This window comes from Hylobates moloch, unplaced genomic scaffold, assembly GCF_009828535.3.
Source record: "Hylobates moloch isolate HMO894 unplaced genomic scaffold, HMol_V3 SCAFFOLD_12, whole genome shotgun sequence".
NCBI lineage: Eukaryota > Metazoa > Chordata > Mammalia > Primates > Hylobatidae > Hylobates > Hylobates moloch.
Genome location: NW_026652287.1, coordinates 76,653,257 through 76,677,509, shown reverse-complemented (window position 1 = coordinate 76,677,509; position 24,253 = coordinate 76,653,257). Strand labels below are relative to the sequence as shown.

Below are 24,253 nucleotides of genomic sequence, written 5' to 3'. Positions count from 1 at the left end.
GAGTGCTGTGATCTAAGTCTTTGGCCACTGCAGCCATGTGTGCATTAGGGGGCAATCAAACCCAGTAACACTGTGATTCTTACAGACTCATAGGGGTACCGCTTTGGTGGTCCTGGGTAATATCTGGGAAAAATCCCTGGATTACCAGTCAGAGTTTTTTGTTCTCTTTTCTTACCTTTCCCCAAACAAATGGAATCTCTCTGTGTGTGTTGAGCTACCTGGAGTTAGGGGTGAAGTGACACAAGCACTGTGGCACCACCGCTGGGACTGCTCTGGGTCATACCAGAAGCCAGCATGGTACTGGGTCTTGGCTGAGGCCTGTGGCAACCATTGCCTGGCTACTGCTGTTTATTTCAGGTCCAAGGGCTCTTTATTTAGCAGGTGATGAACCCCGCCAGGACCAGATCTTTCCTTTCAGAGCAGCAGGTTTCCTTCTGGCCCAGGAAGGGAGCTATGTTGTCCAGGAGCTAAGGCCTGGAATGAGGGCCTTGGGACTCTTCTTGGTGCTTTATTTTACTGTGGCCGAGCTGGTATCCAAGTTTCAAGACAAAGTCCTCTTTACTCTCTTCTCTCTTTTCCTCAAGCAGAAGCAGTGTCTGCCAGAGCTGAGAGCTGTGCTTCCTGGAATTGGGGGATGGGGAGTGATGCAAGCACTCCCTTGGCTGGTCCAGCTCATGTCTCACTAGGTGGCATGCACCCCACGTCCACTGGCTCCAAGCCCAGGGCCGCACCAGAACTTTCTCAATAATTGCAGTCCTGATGGCTTAGACCACCTTTCAAGTTTATTGAGGACCCTAGAGCACTTTACCAGGCAATGGTGGTGCTAGCAAGTTCTGACTGCTGGGATAGATGATTTCCTCTGGCTAAGGCTGCTCTAAATTCTCCCTCCACAGCACCAGCTGAATTTGGCTCTGTGCTGCTTTCCGCTGTGACAGGCAGCACTGAGTTCCAATGCAAAGTACCACACTCACTCCCCTCTCCCTCCCCTAAGCACACAGACTATCTCTCTTTGCCGAGTGGCACTCCCGAAGGATGAGGGAGTAGTGGTGTTGGCAATTCAAGACTGTCTTTCCTACCCTCTTCAGTGCCTCGTTCCTTGATAAGATACTAAAACCAGGTACTGCGATCACGCATTTGATTTTTGGTACTTATGATGGTGGTTTCTTGTGTGGATAGTTGTTCAATTTTGTTTTCCTGTTGGGGCAGGGGGCGAGAAATGCTGGAGGGCTGTATTTGGCCATCTTGCTCCAAGAGGCCTCTCTGGTTGGCTTAGTTGAAGATGACAATTCACCTGCTATGCATGAGAAAGGGTAGCATTTACGTCCATAGACATTTAATTGCTTAAACTCAACTATAAGGAAAACATGTTATTTTCAAGTAAGCAAAATAAAGTCATGTCTTTTGTCAGTTGTTTTCACCATGAGAGAATAGAGAGACATTTTGGTGTAGTGTTTAAAAGGATACAGTTTGGATTCAGACAAACCTGAGTTGAATTTCTGCCTCTGTCACTTTGAAGCTCTGCAGTCTTTAACAAGTCATATGTTTCTCTAAATCCCAGTTTCTTATCTGTAAAATGTGGATAATTGTAAAAATATCTCCCCTATAGGGTTTCTGCGAGGTTTAAATGGGATCATACCCAGACAATGCAGTAGCTAGCACAGAGTGGCCATTCAGTTAATGCTATTTTCTTTTCCTACTTCTTCCCTGCCTCATCCTCATCCTCTTTCCTCCAGGCTGAAACTCAGAAGAATAGGGAATCAGTTTTGTCTTGATCAATGATGTATCTCTAACATTCATCTCATCACAATTACTCAGTAAATATTTGTTGAAAGAATAAATTAACAAATCTTTCCTCTGAGTAAAGCAATTCAGAAAGCTGGGCTCTGCAGGGATCAGACTTGCTTTAAACCATATTTTCATTTTTCAAACAATTTTATTTATTTATTTTTGTAGCGGCAGGGTCTCACTCTGTTGCCCAGGCTGGTCTTGAACTCTTGGCCTCAAGCAGTCCTCTTGCCTTGGCCTGCCAAATTGCTGGCATTACAGATGTGAGCCACCACATACAGCCGAACAATATTTTCAGAAGCCATACAGAAAAGGGAGTGTGTTACCAAATCCATTAGCCTTCAGAAGACTCTAAAAATGATAGTGAAATTCCTGGTTCACACATAGGCACTTCAAAGAAATTTTTCAAGGCTACAATGGAAGCAAATAAGAGGCAAATTAATTTTATTTACACATAGAAGTAGTAATTTTTTTTTTAACATTTCCTTCATTCATGAGAACAGAGAATCGCCATGAGTCTTGCCTAAAGATACTGAATCAATGTGCTGCTTTAGCTAAAAATAGAAAGGAAAGGTCATCAAAAAGATCAACAAAATGTACATTAGTTTATCTTTGGCTATAACAAGGCCCACCCTTGCCTGAAAAGTAAGTCTAATCCTATGATAACCAGTGCTAAAGAATCAGGAGATGCAATTTCTCGATCCCACCAACATAAAATAGTTAGTATGCCTCTTTGCCCTCTTTGTTTCATAAGGGATTCTAAGAAGCATTCAAGGGAATGTAGAGTATGTGCTCGCTGGTAAAGAGTTAGTCATTTTATAATATGCTTAAAAATCACTTTATTTTTAGAATGTTCCCTTTTATCATTGACATCTTAATGTACTGTAATTTAAATTTTTTGCATGTTGAATGAGCAGAGCACAAGCACGTCACAACAGTGAGAATAATTGCTACTTAAATATGCCATAAATCAATATATAATGCAAAGATACACAATAATGGTGCAGAACATTTACCATACTTTAATAGTAATAAAAAATAGTTTAAAAAGGGGGGAGGATGCTAAATGGAATGCTCATTTTATTCTCATAGAAAAGGGCCAGAACAAAAAGAGAAAAGGAGTACCCATTTTAGATATATTCTCTAGTTCTTTATTTGTTAACTAGTTCTTAACTATTTGTTAATGTGATACTCTAAACAGTAAAATCCATGATTTTAGTATGTGTGTATAAACCTGAAACTTACTTTTAGATAATCTCAGGGAGGATATAATTTCATACGTATTAAGTACGAACCAAAATTTAAAGGAAAACTAAAGTCCATTGTTTCTAAATTTAAAAACCTTTGCATGTCTTTAAAAACAATTTTGTGCACAGTTGAACTCTCAGGTATAAAGGGAGTATGATGCTAAAATACTGCAAGTAAAACTTTTGTTTGTTTGTTTTTTGTTTTTCTGAGATAGAGTCTCACTCTGTCACCCAGTCTGGAGTGCAGTGGTGCAATTTCGGCTCACTGCAACCTCTGTCTCCCAGGTTCAAGCGATTCTCCTGCCTCAGCCTCCTGAATATCTGGGACTACATGCGTCACCATGCCTGGCTAATTTTTGTATTTTTAGTAGAGATGGGGTTTCACCATGTTGTCCAGGCTGGTCTCGAACTCCTGACCTCAGGTGATCCGGCTGCCTTGGCCTTCCAAAGTCCTGGGATTACAGTCATGAGCCATTACTCCTGGCCGTAACTTTTCTTAGAACTTAATTAGAGCAAGAAACTTCCAAAACTTTGAAGGAAGATGTGTATAGTGTGTTAGAGGAGGTAATTTTCCTCAATTGCTAAGTCCAAAGTTTACTAGCTTGTAGATAAAGTTTAGAAATTGTTTGAAATAAATCCATGTTTTCTCAGAATAGACTTTCTTCTCCTGTCATCCTTCTGGAGCCTGGCATACTATACTGTGACAAGATCAACAGACAGAGGCTGCCTTCACATAAATAATGTAAAGGGGGATAATCAATATAATGGAAAGTCTTGATTATTTTGCAGATAATCTCTGAGGGCACTCCACATTGAGTTTTCTCTGGCACCTTTGGTCCTGCTCAAAGATGTCACTCAGGCCCCAGCCTCTTTTAATTTTTCTGCTCTTGTGAATGGCATGTTTCCCTTCATGCTAACAAAATTGCTGCCTCAGCTCCAGACATCACATCCTCAAACAACAAAGTCAAAAAGCAAGCAAGAAAGAAGGTCTGAGAGCTTCTCCTCATGTATCTCTCTTTTTATCAGGAGGAAAATATTTTCCAGAAGCTCCCCAGCTGACTTCCGTTTTCTCTTTTGTCTCAATGACTACAACTATTTTTATCCACCTCCCCAACCCAATCACAACAAAAGAAATGAATATATCCATTGAATTAGAACACTCACAATTTGTCCCATGAGGCTAAAAGAGGTGTCAACTTTCGCTGAGTACATTGTTACCAAATCTTTTAATGAACTTGGATTCTGTTAGCAAGGAATAAGGGTAAGATGATGTTTGGTCTGAAACCAATAATGCCTACCACACCACACAGACCAGTATATACATCTGAATGTCAATTTATTCATTTACACTGAGAAATATTGCCAAACAAGTTGGGCACTTGAGTTCTATGGCCAACATACTCTTTTCTCATTAAAAGTTTTCAAGGGAAGTGCTATGATTTGAATGTGCTCCTCCAAAAAGCCTGTGTTGGAAATTTAATCTCCAATGCAACAGTGTTGGTAGGTGGGGCCTAATGGGAAAAGTTTAGGTCATGAGGACTCCACCCTTATGAACGGATTAATGTCAATTATGAAAGGGCTTAGAGGCTGCAAGTTCAAGCTCTTGCTTTCTCTTGCTATCTCTCTCTCTCTCCCTCTCTCTCTCTCCCTCTCTCCCTCTGCTTCTCTCTGCCTCACTCTTTCCCTCTCTCACCCTCTCGCCTTCCACCATGGGGTGATGCAAAGGCCTTTGCCAGATCCTGGCACCTTAATACTGGACTTCCCAGCTTCCGGAACTATGAGAAATAAATTTCTTTCCTTCACAAGTTACTCTGTCTATGGTCTTCTGTTATAGCAACACAAAACAGACTAAGACAGGAAGTTAAATTATAATAAGAAAGCTGCGAGGTGAGTGAGGAATCAGACCTAGAGGAGTAGTTATTCCTCTGTGCTCCTTGTCTCCTCTGCCTTCAGTGCTTTTCCCTTTTTTAACTCCCACGTGTCCTTGAAAATTCAGCTTAAGCATCGTCCCCCTCTAGAAAGCTTTCTTTATTACTCCCTCCATCCACACCTGCACCTCCCAGCCTTAGCTGAGTTACTTGCCTCTCTTCTATATTACCATGGCATACTGTGCATAACTATCATTACACCTACTCTACCGTATTGGAGCTATCATTTATAAGTCCTCTGCACTAAATTTGAGTTCTTTAGAAGCAGAAACTGAGCAACCCTGTATTTGTAGTCTTAGTGGTGAGCACAGGCTCAATATATAGATCTCAAAGGACAGATATTTGTGATAGAAAGAAAAATGAGCCCCTCCTAAAGATGTCTACATCTTAATCCTTGAAACCTGTTGTGATGGTTAGTTATACGTGTCAAATTGGAGGGTGTTTTTGGATGAGATTAACATTTAAATCATTGAACATACAGTAAGGCAGGCTCCTGTCCATAATGTGAGTGGGCCTCATCCAATCAGTTGAAGGCCTGAATAAAACAAAAAGACTGGCTTCTCTAACCAAGAGGGAATTTTTCAGCAGACTGCTTTGGATGTCATTGGTACCACTGGCTTTCCTGATTCTCTGCCTGCTGGCCTTTGGACTGAAACTACACCACTGGCTCTCCTGGATCTAGAGCCTGCTTGCTCACACACTGCAGATTTTGGACTTGCCAGCCTCCATAATCACGTTAGCCAGTTCCTTATAGTTTCTCTTCTCTCTTCTCCCCCTCTAACACCTCCATACCCCCATATATATCCTATTGGTTCTGTTTCTCTGAAGAACCATGAGCATCTATAAGTATATTATCTCACATGGCAAAAGGGAGTTTGCAGGCCTGATTAAGTTAAGGATCTTGAGATTGGGAGATCATCTGGGATTATCCAGTAGGCCCAATGTAATCACAAAGATAAGATGGAAGCAGAAGTGTCAGAGTCAGAGAACAAGATTGATGGCAGAAGCAGAGGTCCAAATATGTGATTGCTGGCTGGGGATTACAAATCAAGTATAGTATTTAGAAGCTGGAAAAGCGAGGAACCAGATAGAACTTCCAGAATGAATGCAGCCCTGTTGACATCTTAATTTTTTCCCAGCAAGACTCACTTTGGATTTCTGACTTCCAGAATTATAAGAAATTTATGCTGTTTTAAAGTAGTAAGTTTTTTGGTGATTTGTTAAAGCAGTGATAGAAAAAATAAAGTATTCAAGAAATATTTGTTGATTGACAAAACGATTTGTGTTTAATCTATTGAGGTATTTATAATAATAGCTATCATTTATTTATTGCTTGCTATGTACTAGACATTTTTAGACATTCAGTCTGGATCCTCAAAACTAAACCTTCCATCAAGTTATGATTATACTCATTTGCAGAGGAGCAAACTAAAATACAAATAGGTAGGATAATTTTATGAAAGTGCCACGCCAATAAATGTTATAGCAGGTATGGTAAACAAAGGAAAATTCTTTTTTTCCTTTTTTAAAATTATCCAAAAAGATCTTGGAAAGACACATTCTTCTAAATCCCAGTGCTCCCAGGATATCCTAAGACCTAAGAGCTGCAGCTCTGTAATACAATAGAGGGTTAGCCAATGGTAGCACCAAAAGATGGCCTGACAGCACTTTGGCCTCTTCCAAATCTCCTTCAGCACCCCTAAAGTAACCCAAATAACAACGAGATTGAAATAAAAACAGTGTGCCTATTTGCAAATGCAGTTTCAAGACAGCCTTCTAGCTCCTCCTGGTGCGGAGATTGTCTCCCCATAAGTCCCTCCCACAGGAATTCCGGAGCTGCCCAACAGGACAGTCTTTGTCAGGCTCCCACTGTCCATGGACTGAGACAAACTAAATATTGGGGATAAGGCTCACCTTTATTGTCATGTTTTTGTAGTTTATTGATTCCTATCTTTTGAAAATATTAACGTAATCAATTAGACCATAGCCATGGCTTCCTCAGGCAATGAGACAGTCTTTTAAAACTTATTTTGCATATGTATAAGTGCATCCATTTCTTATACATTTCATACATTTATACCTATCTGACAATCATATTTCTAAGTTTATGAGCTTCACTTCATGACTACCCTAATGTATTGCCTATACACAAATTACATAAATATCTGAATATTTACTTAGAAAATCTTTTTAATGAGCAAAGGCTTATAAAGTAATTGCATTATAAAATACCAATTGAAATAATTCATAAACTGTAAAAACTCTGCTCAAAATGTAAGTACATGCAACCACAGGTTTATGTTGAGTAATCATGTCTTGATGTAGAAGGTCCACTGAGAAATACTTAACACAGTAATAATGATCACTCTTTTATGCCTATGGATAAAATAGAAAGGTCTGTTTCCCTTATTTGCTTTTTATAAAAGAAGAGTCATAATTTTTTTTAATTTCAGGGACTATTTAAATTGCTGTATAGATGACGTTTGAAAGAATTGACTGAATGCAATTATTTGTCTAATTGAAGGGTGCTTTTTTAGAAACATAACAATTAGAAAAGTTTATGGTTAGAACATTTCTAATATGGAAAATTTAGTTTGTCTGTATAAAACCAATGTGGGTGGTCTTATCACCGCTACCACTGAGTTCACATGCAGAGCATCCTTTTAAAACTTAGGAACTATACATTTGCCAACCACACAGAGTTTGCTTAGTGTACACATGTGAAGTATGGGTATTTTTACCAGTCTTTTTGTTAAATATATTAATTACCTCACTTAAAATGTTAAAAAGTGGAACAATAAGGAAATTTGTAATAAACAGTAGTTCCCTTCTTGCTATTTGCTGATTTCTAACCACAAGCATAATTTACAGCACTAAATTTTTTTGGAAGAAATTAATACAGTAACAATTTCTTTTAAATGCTTGTTTGTAATAACTGTTAACTTCAGGTGGGGTGCAGTGGCTCACACCTGTAATCTCAGCACTTTGGGAGGTTGAGGCGGGCAGATCACCTGAGGTCAGGAGTTCAGGACCAGCCTGGCCAACATGGTGAAACCCCGTCTCTATTAAAAATACAAAATTAGTCAGGCGTGGTGGTGCACCCCTGTAATCTTAGCTATTGAGGAAGCTGAGGCAGGAGAATCACTTGAACCTGGGAGGTGGAAGTTGCAGTGAGCCGAGATCATGCCACTGCACTCTAGCCTGGGTGACAACAGCAAAACTCCATCTAAAAAAAAAAAAAAAAAAGTTACCTCCAAAAACTATAGTATGTAAAGCTTCAAAAATAATAAGCAAAAGCCAAAATCCTTTTGATGAGCTTTTTCTTTTCTCTGCCAAACCAGCCTTCAATCTTGACTCCTTCTTCTCCCCGGCTATGTACCCCCTTTTATCAAATAATTCACTGGAAGTCAGGATGCAGTCCTAGCTACCTGGGAGGCTGAGGCAGGAGGATCACCTGTACCCAGGAGTTCAAGGCCAGTTTGGGCAACAGAGTGAGATTCTGTCTCTAAAAAAATAATAATAACAAAATGAAAGTATTCACTGGGTTCTATAAATTCTCAATCTTAGTATTTCCATGGTTGTATCACTCTATTGTAACTCTCTTAATTCCAGACATCATCATCTCTTGGCTTGGTTTATGACAATAGTCTTTTAAATGGTTTACAGTTTATTTGCCTCTGACCTCCACTACCAACCTCCCACGTTGGTGGAATTTCACACTCTACAATTCCAACACAGCAACTATGCTTTGTAAAATGAAAATCAAATCATGCCACTCTGCTACTCTGATGCTTAAATCCTTCAACAGCTTCTGATTGCTCTCAGAACCAATTTCAAACTTCAAATGTTGAGACATGAAGCCCTAGGTGATTTAGACCCTGTTTAGGTCCCCAAATGTATGATCACTTGACAATGCAAACCCAAAGGGCAAGGACTATGACTTAAAAAAAATACCAATGTTCTCATTGCCAGTTCAGTGTCTGGAAGGTACTAGGTGCTCAATAAATATTTGTTAAAAATTTTCTGGCCTAGTTCTATAGTGTGAAAAATATACTCTCAATCTATTGAAACTTATATGAAATTGACAGGCTTCCCAAATTCTCCATCAGCTCTCTGAGATTCACCTTCACTAGTATTCACTTTCTGGCACTGTGGCACTATGCTTTCTTGATTTATGAAACTCTATGACATTAGACCACAGCCAAGGGCTACATCCCAGAGGATGTAGCCTGGGGGAGCCCCTCAGCAGGTGAAAACCAACTCTCTTTAAGTTGCATGAGTAGAGTGCATATAAAACTTAGTATATTTTATTTTAACTACTAAAATTCAATTTACATTCTGAGATTTTAAAATGGTATTTTAAATGTACATGTGAACCCCCAGAAAGTTATTTTATCATTTAGTGTCTGTGTAAATAAACAAATAATTACTATTAAGTGAGAGAGGTTCTTAAATTTTAAGGCAAGCTATCCCAGTGATTTTGGTCTTAGCTCTAAACCACTCATTATAGTTAAACATTCAGATGTTCCCAGAATCTCTCATAACTAACCATTCTCCTTTTCCTGCCTCTTTGAGTAGTTCCATAAAAATACATATTATGAATTTGATAGCACTCAATTTCATCATGAAAAGAATCTCATTACTTAACATTGGGATTCACTGGATGAGAGGTGGCATTTAATATAATTTAAATGATGAGATAAGCAAGTTAAGCCATTAATAATGTTGGAGAGATTATATACTTAGCATCTTTGGTTATTACTTTTTAAATAATTCATATGCTCACCCATACTTTCATCCATCTATTCATTCAATTATTTCCTGAGAATCTACTATATGCCAGCTTCTGTTCAAGACAGTGGGGGATATAGTGTCTCTTATATGGCTGGTGAGCTCTGTCCCCTCATGGAGTTTATATTTGCTGAGCAGAGACAAACATGAAACAAAGAAGCAAAGTTAAGAATAATATAGCTTCAGAAATTGCTAGCTACTCTAAAATATCTAAAATGTGGCAATGGGATAAAGTGACAGGGGAGAGGTGTCAATTTTAGTTAGGGTGATTCAATAAAGGATTTCAATGATGCATTTTTAACAATGAGGAGGAGCCACAGGAAGATCTAGAGGAACAGTGACCTAGACAGGGTAGACAAACACAAGAGCCTTGATATGGAAATAAACATGCATATTCTAGAAAAATAAAGAGTAGTGTGGAATATCATAATATAATGACTCTGTGCCTGGACAAGAGATAATGATGGCTTGAACTAGGGTTTTAACGTTGAAGATGTTAAGTGGTTGAGATGGATATATATTTTGGAGGTCCAACCAATAAGACTTGTTATGGCACGTGGGGGTATGAGGAAAGAGCCACTCCTAGGTTTTTTATTTAAATAGCTGGGTGGATGGTGGTACTGTTTACTGAGATGGAAAATATTGGGGGAGTTCTCTTTTCAATTTGTTATTTGTTCCATTTGTAATCTGATAAATATATAATACATCCAAGGAAAGATATCAAGCAGAAAGTAGAATATTTGAGTATGGAACTCAAAATAGGCCAGAAGTGTCACTTTCATCAAACACTTCTCTGCTACAGGCTATTTTCTTCTATTTCTATAATAGCTATATATATCTCTCTCTCTATATATAGCTATACATATCTTCTACATATTAACTCAAAATTCATGAGAATGGCAGCCACCTGCATCAGTATGATATAACTATAAGGCCTAAGAACCGAGACCACCTGTGTCAACATAACTTAGTTATTTGTTCCAGGAAAATTTGTCCAGAGAAGATAAGACCATAAACCAATAAATAACTTCACTGTTTGCTTCAGGAAATCCCTGCAAATCAGATTATCTGAGAGAAGACTGCTTACCTGGATAAAGCTCCCTTATCAAACCATGGTTTATATATCAAGAGTCACTTCAAAAGTTTCATCTCACTATGCCTACCAACCCTAAACTATTATTTCATAAACTTGCCCAATCCCGATCTGTTCCCCAGTTTGTTGTTTGTTATTATTATTGTTACTTTATTTTTATGTTTTTAGAGACAGGCTCTCACTCTGTCACCCAGGCTGGAATGCAGTGATGCAATCACAACTCACTGCAGCCTCAAACTCCTGGGCTCAAGCAATCCTCCCATCTCAGCCTCCTAAGTAGCTGGATTTATAGGCACAGGTCAGTGCACCCAGCTAATTAATAATTTTTGTGGGGAGAAGTAGATACAGGAACTCACTTCATTGCCCGGGCTGGTCTTGAACTCCTGGCTTCAAGAGCTCCTCCCACCTGGGCCGTCCAAAGTGGTGGGATTATAGGCATGTGTATTCCCCATTTTGAAATATCTCCCATAAGACCCTTGAGCCCAGATCCCCTAAATCCTATACAATTCTCTGATTCCTCTTCCTTGATTCTGTCAAGATGCTCTACTCCCTGACTGCAGTGACTTCTAATAAACTGAGTTTTGCCTTGTTAAGTTTGCCTGGTTGTATTTTGGAGAGTTAAATATTCTTTACAACTTTTTCTTCTGCTTTTCTAATAGATGTTCATCCTGCAAATAACTATTCTCTGCAAAGAGCTTCTCTGAAACTCACAATTAGTGGAATGAGATTTCTGAAGCTGGGCAGACCCTTAAACATCTATTCTAATCAGTTTATTTCACAGATGGGAAAACTGAAGCCAGAGCAATTGTGACTGGTGTGACTGGTCTAGTGTCACAGCAAGTTAGCAGCTACTTAGATTATAAACACTTACAACTCCCAGTCTGGCACTCTTTAAGGAAGAATACACAAGCTCATGTTGAGCAAGATGAAATAAATCATTCTATTTTATTTTCTATGGACTTCCTGGCAGGAAAGCAGCAACCTGGCTGTTTTATGTTTTGGTTTTACTTATGGTTGTGATGCTTCTCTACTACTTGCCAGGCTGGCTTAGGCATTAATTGGGTGTTTTCATAAAGACATTAGTAAATTATAATTTACATTTACCAAAAATTCAGATAATGAAAGTTCATTAATCAGCAGAAAGACACAGAAATGTCAACTGCCAAAGCATGCGTTCCTGATGTAGGTGAAACTTTCTTCTAATCTAAACATAGAGTAATGAAACAAAAACAACCCCCCACCCCACTAACTCACCAAGTCATGTATTCCTTCTCAGAGGGCAAGATTTGCCATGTAAATTAAATATGCAAGAAGTAACAGTCTCTTTGAATATTCAAAATATGGAGTCTCTTTGAGAAAGCAGAAATACACAGGGCTGAATGTGTACATCTTCCCATTTAACTCGTATCTGGTAAACATTGTGGAAAAATCTCAAACATTTTCTGCAAGAACAATTCTAACAATACATTCTCTGATCCTTGTCCCTTTATTTCAGAAATTGTCTCTTCTGACTTCCATGTTATGACAGTGGGAGCTGCCCCGTAAATACTCCACGACTCAATGCCCTAGCCATGGTTGACTGGACCAGAGGTGGGCATCCAGCCCATGGGCCAGTGGACTAGGGACCATGAGATTTAAGTCAGCCTCTCAGTGCCTGGATTATAAATGTATAAAATCAGAACTTGCTGTTAGCTGTATTTTGTCTTTTGGAGCAAAAAGCAGAATAGGCCACATTTTTGCTTGAATGTTCTGCAGTGCCCTTGAGCCAGAGCATTAGGGTGGGGGAAGCTCTTCAAGCCCATCCCCCCTTATGTACCCAAATTACCAAATTAATACCAGACATGTAGAAAGAATGAAACATAAAAGAGAATAAAAAAGGAAAAGAGAAGGAAGCACTACCAAATTCCTGCACTATCTCCCATCCCCTGGAACCAAGGCAATAAAGTACCATTTGTACATTCTTTGTTAGGTTGGATGGGCTGGCAAAAGATACAATATTAGGCTCCTTTTCTTTGATCGTCACCATATCTTCTGAACAGGACACAGAGATTGGGGTTTTTTTTTGTTTTTTTTTTTTTTGAGCATTATCAGAAGAGGAAGAAGATAGCACGTCAACAGTAAGTATTCATCCCATTTTTGTCCAAACCAATGATCAAGACTCCATCCTCGTACATTGTCCTCACCTTATTCTTGTCACAAAAGCAGGGGTCTGAATCTCATCATCTGACACCCCCTTGGCCCCACCAACACCAGAGGCAAAGATGTATTTATTTCCAAGATCCACTCATTAGAAACTACTTTATTTTGCTTTGGGAACAGTGCTTGGTAATACTAAGAGCCAAAACATTCCTGTGGTTAAGACCAGTACAAGACTTCACTTTAATTAAAAAAAAAATTAGACTTGTAGCTGATAAACAAATTTGATCCTTATCCTTCTTCCTTCCTCTCCCTAAAACTATAGTAAAACTATAAGTAATTCTTCATATGCTGAATTAGTAAACCTCCTTATAATAACTATCAAACTGTTGCTATATTAATAATATTCTGTATAATTTTAGTTTAATATAGTAAGTGGTTTGATTAAAAAATATAAACAAAGTGCCATAAGAATATACAGGAGGGACTTTCAGACTGGATTAAGCCTGGATTTTGGTTTTCTGGAAGACAGGGGCTGAGTCTGCAAGAATGAGGAAGAATTGGCCAGGAAGAAATTATAAGCACATTATAACATTATAAGTAGTGTATAACATGCTTGATCAAGGCAGTGAAGACCATGGAGGGGGCCTTACAGAAAAAGTACAAGATGGGGAATTGTGAGAGTTGAAGGTAGAGAGGGAGAGAATGGGACCAGCTCATGAAAACCTCATATACTATCCTAAAGATTGAGATGATTATCCTACAAGGATCATTGAGAGATTCATATAATGCCTTAGATTGGGTTCCCTGGAAACAGACTCTGAGACAGGAAGTAGTGTGCAGCAAGCTTACTGGGGAGTGTTCTTGTGAGATACATCTGTAAGGAAGGCAGGATTGGGCAGAAGGAGGAGCTGACTTGTAATGCAGTTGTCTCTGAAGCCTCAGCTCATTCTAAAAGGAGATGTGAGATGACCTTTAGAGTTGTCCCAGATTGAGGCAATGGGGCAACACCTTTGTATTAGTATCTTTGCATGAGCCAGTCATTTACTATTGGCCATTACCTGAGAGGGACTGGAGCTTAAGCAAAGTTGTTCTCCGAAGTGGTTATTTGATGCTAAGGGCAGTTCCCTGGTTGGAATGCTGATATTCTCAGCAGTTGGGATAGGGGAATAAGCTTGATGAGGGAGTTTTGAACAGAGACCCCAGTACCCAGTACATACAACAATAGGTAACGGTTACTGAGCAATTTCTATGTGTCAGGCACTGTTCTAAGCACTTCAAATGCACTGTGATATCTAGTCCTTATTTCAAGGCTGTGAGATAGATTCTTTTATTATCTTCATTTTATTTATTCTTATTTTATACTTGTACTTTAAAAGGCAGGGAAAGGTTAAGTGATAGAACCAGGGCTCAGACCCAGGCAGTCAGACTCCATAACCTGGGATCATGAACATGACATTGTGCTGCCTTTCACTGAGGAGGAATATGGTCAACTTTGCAGCTTAGATAGCCTTCTCTGCGGAGAAAGGCAATAAACAAAAGTAAAATACATAGAATGTTAGGCAATGACAAGTGCTATGGAGAAATGAGCAGCACAGAGTTGGATAGTGAGGGCTAGAGTGTAGGGCTGGGGGGGGGGGGGCAGTTGTGATTTTACACAAGGTAGTGAGGGCAGGTTTCACTGAGAAAGTGATATTTGAACAAAAGCCTGAAAGAAGGGAAGAAAGCAAGCCCTGCAGATACCCAGGCAAATGGCCTTTCATGTGGAGAGATCAGGAGTACAAAAACCTCCAGGTGAGAGCATGCTCAGTGTATTAAAGGAAGAGCAAGGAGGCCCTTGGAAATCTGAAAGGCACATCAAACTCAACATGTCCAAAATTGAGTCCCTGATCTGGAGTGGTAAAGAAGTAGAAGTAGGAGATAAGGTCCAGATCCCTGCCAGAAAATCGAGGCAGATTCCGTAGCGCCTTAAAGACATTCTGGGGACTCCGGCTTTAACTCTGCAAGAGGTGGGCCGTCATTGGAGGGTTTTGAGCAAAAGAGGGACACAATCTGACTTGTGTTCTATAAAAATTGTTCTGGCTGCTATGTTAAGAATACATAGTTCAGGCTAAGGGTAAAAAGTAAAGAAACCACGTAAGATGCTACAATCCAAGCAAGAGACAATGGCAGCTTGAAACAGAGTGGTAGTAGTGGCAGCGGTGAGAATAGTGGCGTCCGGACACATTTTGAAGTAGTGCCAACAGGATTTGCTGAGGGATGGGATATGATGAGTAAGAGAAGGGGGTGGGGTGGGGAGGAAGGATGACTCGAGCTTTTGACCTGAGCAACCAGAAAGATGAAGGAAGCTGCCTTTTACTAAGATGAGTAAATCTGCAGAAGGAATGAGGTTTAGGACGTGGTGGGAGAAGATCAGGAGCTCAGTTTTAGACATGTTGAGTTTCAGGTGGTTTTAGATGTCCAAGGAGATATTGAGTAGTAATCAGACATGCAAATCTGGAGTTCAAAGAGTGGTCTGAGCTGGAATATGCATTTAGGAGTCTTCAGTATAGGGCCCAGATTTAAAGCCTTGAGATGAGACAAAATCCTCTAAGAGTGCGTACAGATAGGGAAGAGATTTGAGACCTTAGGAGGATGAGGCAGTCGAATCACCTGAGGTCAAGAGTTCGAGACCAGCCTGGCCAGTGTGGTAAAACCCCGTCTCTACTAAAAATACAAAAATTAGCCAGGCATAGTGGTGCACGCCTGTGATCCCAGCCACTCAGGAGGCTGAGGCAGAAGAATCATTCAAACCCGGGAGACGGAGGTTGCAGTGAGCCAAGATCACACCATTGCACTCTAGCCTGGGTGACGGAGCAAGACTCCGTCCAAAAAGAAAAAAAAAAACCTAAAGGAAGTATTTTGTCTGTTTGTTTTTAATAAAGGACAATGTTGCAAGATTTTGTGGGAAAAGACCATATTATTTTTAGAAAATATAAAGCTTCAAGTTGTTCAGCTGCATAACTGGGAAGTTCTCCCTATCAGGATGAGGCACTTTTATAACTTTAGAAAGAGAGAGAAGGTTGTGATTACACAGACATCTGCACTGTTTAATTTCAGCTTCCTCCCCCAGGATTTAGAAAAAAAGCAAAAAGAAAGAACTCACGTAAAACACTGAAACAGGAACAGGTCAGAAACATCTGTGGCTGGAATAATTTTGGTTGTACAAATGAGGCCATGAGAGATAGTCTTTGTCTTTCCTGCTGGTATATTACTCAGATTTTATAGTATCAAATGCACCAAATGACAGAAAGATAAAATAGAGAAGTATTTGCTATTTTTGACCCTTTCCAGAATGGTTTCAGTACACTATTGAGGTTTGCTTGCGGGGAATGGGCTGCACAGATAGATTTCAGTGGGTAACTAAAAATTGAAATAGAAAGTGAGAAAGTGGAACTAGAAAATATAGACTTCATCTTCCAAAAGCTTATCTAAGTGTCAGAATAATTTTTTATGTTGTATGTATGTATGTATTTATTTATTTATTTTTTGAGACAAAGTATCACTCTGTCACCCAGGCTGGATTCCAGTGGCACGATCTTGGCTTACTGCAGCCTCCGCTTCCCGGGTTCAAACGATTCTCCTGCCTCAGCCTCCCGAGTAGCTGGAATTACAGGCGCCTGCCACCACGCCCGGCTAATTTTTGTATTCTTTAGTAGAGACGGGGTTTCGCCACGTTGGCCAGGCTGGTCTCAAACTCCTGACCTCAGGTGATCTGCCTGCCTCGGCCCCCCAAAGTGCTGGAATTAGAGGCATGAGCCACTGCACACGGCCAAGAATAATTTTTTAAAAAGGAAAATCATAACTCTTATAGAAATAAAGATAAGACATGTTAAAGATTATTATTGTATATTATTTAGTGAGGAAATTGCAAAGATGGTGCAAGGGATTTGAAGTCAGAGAACCATAACTTTATATATTGTAAAGGAATGTTGAAAGGAATTTAATAAACAACTGCAAAACTGGCTTTTTCCATGGGAATGGTTAGGGTGGGGAAGAGAATGGTTGTCTGCCCACTAGACAGAGTTATTCACATGTTTATAGACAATAATTATGCAAATAGCAAGGTTATAGATAGGCAAGGAAGTCAAGCCAAGAAACTCCATTGGAGGTCACCTGCAGTACTTACAAATTTGAGTTAATTCCGGCCAGGTGTGGTGACTCATGCCTGTAATCCCATCACTTTGGGAGGCCAAGGCAGGCGGATCACTTGAGGTCAGGAGTTCGAGACCAGCCTGGCCAACATGGTGAAACCCTATCTCTGCTAAAGAAAAAAATATAAAAATTAGCCAGGCATGGTGGTAGGCACCTGTAATCCCAGTTACTCAGGAGGCTGAGCCAGGATAATCCCTTGAACCCAGGAATCGGAGATTGCAGTGAGCTGAGATTGCACCACTGCCCTCCATCCTGGGCAACAGAGCAAGACTCCATATCAAAAATAAATAAATAAATAAATAAGTGAGTTAATTCCTCTGAGACCGGAGGGTAGGAAGGAAGGAAAGAAGGTACAGAAATAGAAAAGTAGGGTTGGGAAAGAGTTGAAGTATTTGATATATGATAGCCCCAGTCTTGATAATGAAATTGTGTTATCTTTGTTAAAAATTGCAAATCTTTTAGGAGAGATTTTATTCCAGAGAATCTGGGATAAAATAGCAATTGAGCTCTAATTTTGACACTGAGTTTCCTGGTAGTGAAGGGAAAAATGGAAAAATGGCAATTATGTCATTCTGATTGGCACACAAAAAAGAAGACTGCAAGTTTTTCTGGAAGGGTGGGTTTGGCTGCTGAGGGGAGGAGGTTGTGAGCTAGGTGAGGAAAGTGGGGGAGATTTGGAACTCCCTGAGCAGAATGGGAGATGGAATTCACTAAGAACAAGTAAAAGAATTTTGAAGCTAAGTTGTGGCACCACAGGGGTCACAGATATGTGTGTATTTGGAGTAAATATGGAATACACATCAACTCCTCCAAGAAGCCTGTTCTGGTAATCAGTCTGGGCTAAGGTGTCTGTGCCCTTGCAGCTCTTTGTGGCAGCTGGCATGTTGGTTTATTGTTCCTTCTCTTTTTCCTGCCAGAAGTCCAGGAAAGCAAAACACGTATCTGCGTATTTCCAGTACCTAGTACAGGTGCCTGACACTAGTGCCTCCCAGGGAAGTGGAAAGTGTAAGGAAAGAGTGAGTGAAAATTTGAAAGCAGACCATTCACTGGAGTGTGCATGGTGAGGGATAGTTCTTGGGCACTGAGACTGGAAGAGGCTGGCACTCACTCCACAGGCACTCCTGCCTTTCTCATCTTGCTTCACAATTGGTAACATCAGGAACTAGTTAGGGTTAGGCACCAGAAAGGTGTGACTGGAAGTACCTACGGTGAGTGTGGGACTTACATATAGCTTACCATTTGCTTGTGGGGTGCTCCAACCTGCTGATTGGTGCTTTGAAGTCTACAGTTAAGGGTGAAATTAAATCCCTTAAATTTATTTTTCTTGTTTTATAATGGTTTTCTTGGTTATCAAAATAATATATTTTCATCATAGTACAAAATACAGAAAATACAGAAAATTGCAGAGAAGAAAATAAAATTCTTACTGCCCTCAACACCATTAACATTTTCCTATATATCTTGTCCTTTTTTTTTTTTTTTGAGATAGGGTCTCACCCGATGCCCTGGTTGGAGTGCAGTGAAGAAATCTTGGCTTATGCAGCCTTGATTTCCTGGTGATCCACCCACCTCAGCCTCTCGAGAAGCTGGGGCTATAGGCATGTGCCACCACTCCCAGTTAACTTAAGTATTTTTTGTAGAGACAGGGTTTTGCCATGTATCCTGGGCTCAAGCAATTTGCCTGCCTCCACCACCCAAAGTGCTGAGATTACAGGTGTGAGCCACCATGCCCGACCTTTCATTCTTTTTCCTATGCATCTATAAACAAAGTGTTTTCTTCACAAAATTGGGATTGCAGCATATATAATTATTTTTATACTACTTTATATGTATTATATGCTTATATTGTTATGTATTGTTTTATATTTTGTTATATATTATTATACATTTTTCTGCTTTTTAAAGTTATAATTATATCCCAAAATATTCCAGTGCCATTAAGCCCAAAATGATTTTTCATGAGCTAATAATTTATCTTAATCATTCTTCTATTGTTGAGCATTCAGGAGGTTTACTATTTTTCTCTATTTTAAAGTGATGCTTTGGTGAACATCTTTATTCAAAAATAGCTTACGTACACCTTATTTTCTTAGAACAGATTCCTATAAGTGGAATTATTGGAATCAAGGGTGTGAACTTTTAAAGAACTCTGTAAGCCAAGTAGCTCTCAAGAAGACTGCTTCAATTTAACTTCCATTAGAATGTTTAAAAGCACCCATTTCCTTGCACCCTAGTAAGTTCTGGGTGTTAACAACTAAAAATTGTTATAGAAGACACTGAAGTCATATAATTAGAATAGGATAGCTCCTTATACAATTTGCCTTCCATATTGGAGAAGACATATCAGTCTAAATATAAATGGACTATAATAGCACAGTATTATGTGATTAAATTTAAATTCAGACAAAAGATCTATTTTATCTTTATAAAAGTCTTAGCTTTTAGAAAACTCAGATATAGAACAAAATAGAGTGTTAATTTAAATCACATTTAAATGAAAATATCTTGCAACAGGTACTTGAACAAAAATTTTTTAAAGTAGTTCAAGCCAGGCGTGGTGGCTCATGCCTGTAATCCCAGCCCTTTGGGAGGCCGAGGCAGGCAGATCACGAGGTCAGGAGCTTGAGACCAGAATGACCAACATGGTGAAACCCTGTCTCTACTGAAAATACAAAAATTAGCCCAGTGCGGTGGCGCGTGCCTGTAATCCCAGCTACTCAAAAGGCTGAGGCAGCAGAATCTCTTGAACCTGGAAAGCAGAGGTCTCAGGGAGCCGAGATCGCAACCACTGCACTCTAGCCTGGGCGACAGAACAAGACTCTGTCTAGGAAAAAAAAAAAGTAGTTCAATCTCTCATAGGTAGGATATATGTACAGAAAATGAATTGTGCAAATTGATTCCACATACAGTCAGAATAATCATTTAATGTTATTATTATTATTATTATTATTTTTGAGACGGAGTCTCGCTCTGTCGCCCAGGCTGGAGTGCAGTGTCGCTATCTCGGCTCACTGCAAGCTCTGCCTCCTGGGTTCACGCCATTCTCCTGCCTCAGCCTCCCAAGTAGCTGGGACTACAGGCGCCCGCACAACGCCAGGCTAATTTTTTTGAATTTTTAGTAGAGACGGGGTTTCACCGTGTTAGCCAGGATGGTCTCGATCTCCTGACCTCGTGATCCACCCGCCTCGACCTCCCAAAGTGCTGGGATTACAGGCGTGAGCCACCGCGCCTGGCCTATTATGTTTTAATGTAGGGAAAAAAGAGGAAAAACTTGCTTTCCTTTTGTAGTTTTACTGTGTTTCATTACTTGTGCCAGATTTTTTACATACATTATCTCTAATTCTCACACAACTCTACAAAGAATATGTTTTTGTTGTTGTTCCAATTTACAGATAAGAAAACAGGCTGGGGCCAGGCATAGTCGCATATGCCTGTAGTCCTAGCACTTTGGGAGGCTGAGGCAGGAGGCTCGCTTGTCCCCAGAAGGTTGAGGCTGCAGTGAACTTTGATCAGAGGCTGAGAAAGGTAAGAAAGCTGGCAAAGGACACCCCAATAAGAGGTAGGCCAGTGCTTGAGCGCAGACTTGTCTTACAGCAGAGCTTTGCTCATTTCACTACACCATGGAGACTCACAGGGAGCTACAACACAGCATTGCATGAGAGAAAATGACAGAGACCCTAACCCTAGGCTGGTGACAAAAGGGCCCAGTGACACAAAGCCATCAACCTCCTTCTCTGGTGGCCTAAAGCGGAACTATTAACAAGTTAACACTTTTTGTTATTTCTGTATTTAAGTTAGTATGTTTAAATGCGTAAAATTATCATTGAATGGATTTGTTTGTTAAACCGTAAGGAGAGAACAGAAAAGAAAAAAAAGAACAGAAAGAAGGGGGAAAAAGGAAGAAAAGAATGAGAAAAATGGGGCAAGAGTAAAAACTAGCCCCCGTGGGACTTAAAAATCCCACAACTGTCTCAATAATATCCAGGTGTAGAATAGAGAGGGGGTAATTTTAAGAGCATTGTGTATATTTGCAGGTTGGGAAGCAGCGGGAGGAATGGTTTTAGAATCAGGCTGAGAGGGTGGAGTTACTTGCGGGATCTCACAGGCAGGGTGTTGAGCCACATCTTTTTTTGTTGTTGTTCTGCCACCTGTCTCCACCACAGGGATCTGCTGCCCCACAGGCAGGCAGTTGTGTTTGTGGGTCAGGATATCCCTCTCTTGGACAGGCAAATGCTTAAGCATTTTCTTTTCTTTTCTTTTTCTAACAGCAGTACCAGTTTTTCTTCAGATGGGGTACGCACGGGCTTGAAGAAAGGCTGGCTATGCTGGGGAAGCAGTGCGGTGTCCTGCAGAAGAACAAACACTCCCATGTCAGACCACCTGAATTCAGACTCCAGCTCTGCCACTCACTGTGTAAACCTGGATAAGTCACTTAATCATTCTTTGCCTCAGGTCTCCTCTTCTGTAAAATGGGCATTCAGAGAATATTTATGAAACACCTATTGTATGCCAAGAATTGTTTGACTCTGTGAGAATAGAGCAATTAGCAAAAAGCTTATTGTTCAACGGGGGCACACAGGCTTTAACCACATATAAATTATGATAGATAATAGGTATAATGAAGAAAAATAAAGGAAGGTAAAGGGACAAGCTGACAGGGAGTGATATTCTAGATAGGTAGTCAGAGAAGATCTCCATGAAGAAGTGATATTTGAGCAGGGACATGAGAAAAAAGTGAATGAGTCATGCCATACATCCACAAGGATAAGAACAGCAGGTCCCAGAGCCCTAAGTAGAGACAAGCTTAGTGTGTTCAGGGAAGAACAAAAATGCAAAAGTGACATGTAGCTTAAGCAGAGTCAGTGAAAGAGACAGTAAGAGAGTGGCTATGGCTGGATGGTTCTGGGCTGGTAGGCCTTGGTAAGGACTTTAGATTGATTCTGAATGTGACTTGGAAGTGTATCAGTAAGGTCAGTCACAGGAGCCATAAAATATTCTCATTATTTAATTTAAAAGAGACCTGATTCAGAGAATCTGAGTGCTTATAAACTTATCGAAAGGGTTCCAAGAGCAAGCTCTAAGCTGGGCCTCCAGGAACGAGACCCAGAACACCACCATCCAACCACGCTGCCAGATATTGACAAAAAGCCAATATCTTCTCTTTGACACCCCTACTCCCAACTCAAAGCAGGAAGTAAGGTCTTCCTTTCTGCTCCTCCATAGCACTTCACTTGTATTTCTCCTGACACACTTGAGAGGAGAGGCCAGCCAGGCTTCCTGGGTCCAGTAGGTGCTCAGAAAGTTGTGAAACTCACTCATTTCCTGCATCAGGACTTCCTTCAGTCCTGGATGAATAATACTGAAAACATATGCTTAAAATATTCCTAACACCAGGATTTGTGCATGTGTTTTCTTCCCCAAGAAAGCTATAAAGAGCAAATATTTTGCTATAAACTTTCCTCTGTCCTCTCTCCCTGTCTCCCTTCCCCCTCCCCTGAAACTAAAAAGAATGTTAACTGCCTCTTTTTCTGTGACCAGTGGACCTCATCTATGCTCCCAATTCCAATTCCTTGTAAACATACTTTGTAAAGTCCTGTAAATTCCCATCTCCTTTGCTATGCCACTGCAAGGTCATAAAGTAGATAAAACCTAAGTTACAATTCCGGTTTTCCTCGAAATCTAAGACATGTCACAAAATAATTTACTGCCTTTGTTTCTCGCTCTGGTAACATCTTCCCTCTGCATGTATTTCCCGCCTTAAAGAGTTTAAAAGGCAACTGCATAGTCTAACTCTGCCTACCCGCTTGGGACCCCTTCCACGCTGTGGAAGTTTTGTACTGTCACTCTGTTCAATAAAGCTTACAGCTTTTTTTCTCTTGGTCCGTGTTTCCATCACTCGCTGGGGGCAACTGCCACACCAATTCTTTGGTGTGGCTAAGGCAAGAACCTTTGGTGTTACGTTTTGGCAAGCCAGCCAGGAGATCCAGGAAAGGCATCTAGATTGTCACGCGGTGAGTATGATTGGACCTCTTTCACTTGCTTTTCTGTCCTGTCCTTCCTTAGAATTAGGAGGCTAAAAACTGGGCACTTGTCGGCCACTTAAAGGCGATTAGTGTGGCCACTGGACTAAAGACACAGGTGTCAGGCTGTCTGGAAAAGGGCTCTCTAACAAACCCCGACCCTTCGGGGTTGGGAGCATTGGTTAGCCTGGACCCAGTTCTAACTCTTTTGCTTTCCCTGGTGGTCCCAAAGTACACCCAGGAGTGCTCAGCAAACTTCCTAGTTTCCCAGATTTCCTGGTTGAGACCATGGCCCTGCCGGAGGCTCTCCCTGCACGGGTTACTGAGCTTGAGACAGCCACATCTTCTGACTCCTGCCTCCTGGGTCCTAATGTCCGCCCGCTAGACTTCTTTTCTCATCTCGCAAGCAAGGTTATTCCCACTAGGCAGGATCAAAATTCCCTATTTAAAAGTCTTAAATTCTTGGGGTGGTGCCCAGAAGATCCCCGTTCATGGTGCCCTTCAGGGTTTAGGCAGGTGTCACCATTTGATGGCTATTTTAAAGGGCCAGTTCCCCACCATAGTGTATGGGCCCCCCCATCAGGACAATTTAAAGACAGGTCTGTAATTTTTGTGTGGATAATAGAAGTCTTAGGGCATTTCCTCCATTGCTCCCCAAAGAGACTTACCCCTTCCTTGGGGCCTCTCAAGTACAATCTGTGGTGCATGGGTACAGCTCTTAGAGCCGTTGAATTGTTATTTCAACCATTCGATAATTGGTACTGAATGAAAGAAAATATAGTCAGTTGGATCACAGGATACTGGTACTGCCTTGAGAGAGGAGCTTACTCCTTTGATGGCAAGTGGGGACAGAAGGCTAGAGTACAGCAGCTGTTCTCTCGGCCTTGGTCTAGAGGACATGCACCACCCCCTTTAAGCTTACTAAGCCTCCTGTCGCCAATTCAGAGATTTCTCCTTAAACGACAGTTTTATGGCCAGGCCCACGTAAATTGAGCCTTAGCATGTAAGCATCAGTGGTGCCCCCAACCCAGGCCTTGCCACTCTGGAACAGGTAGAACA

The 24,253-nt window shown here is 40.6% G+C and overlaps 1 long non-coding RNA gene across 1 annotated transcript; it reads left to right on the top strand.

The window, feature by feature from the left end:
• Positions 1–1,008: 1,008 nt before the first annotated feature.
• LOC131380739 (uncharacterized) lies at positions 1,009–23,014 on the top strand. Its single transcript, XR_009208895.1, has 3 exons — positions 1,009–1,117; positions 20,567–20,733; positions 21,443–23,014. It is a non-coding gene; the product is annotated as an uncharacterized LOC131380739 (long non-coding RNA).
• The last annotated feature ends 1,239 nt before the right edge of the window (positions 23,015–24,253 follow it).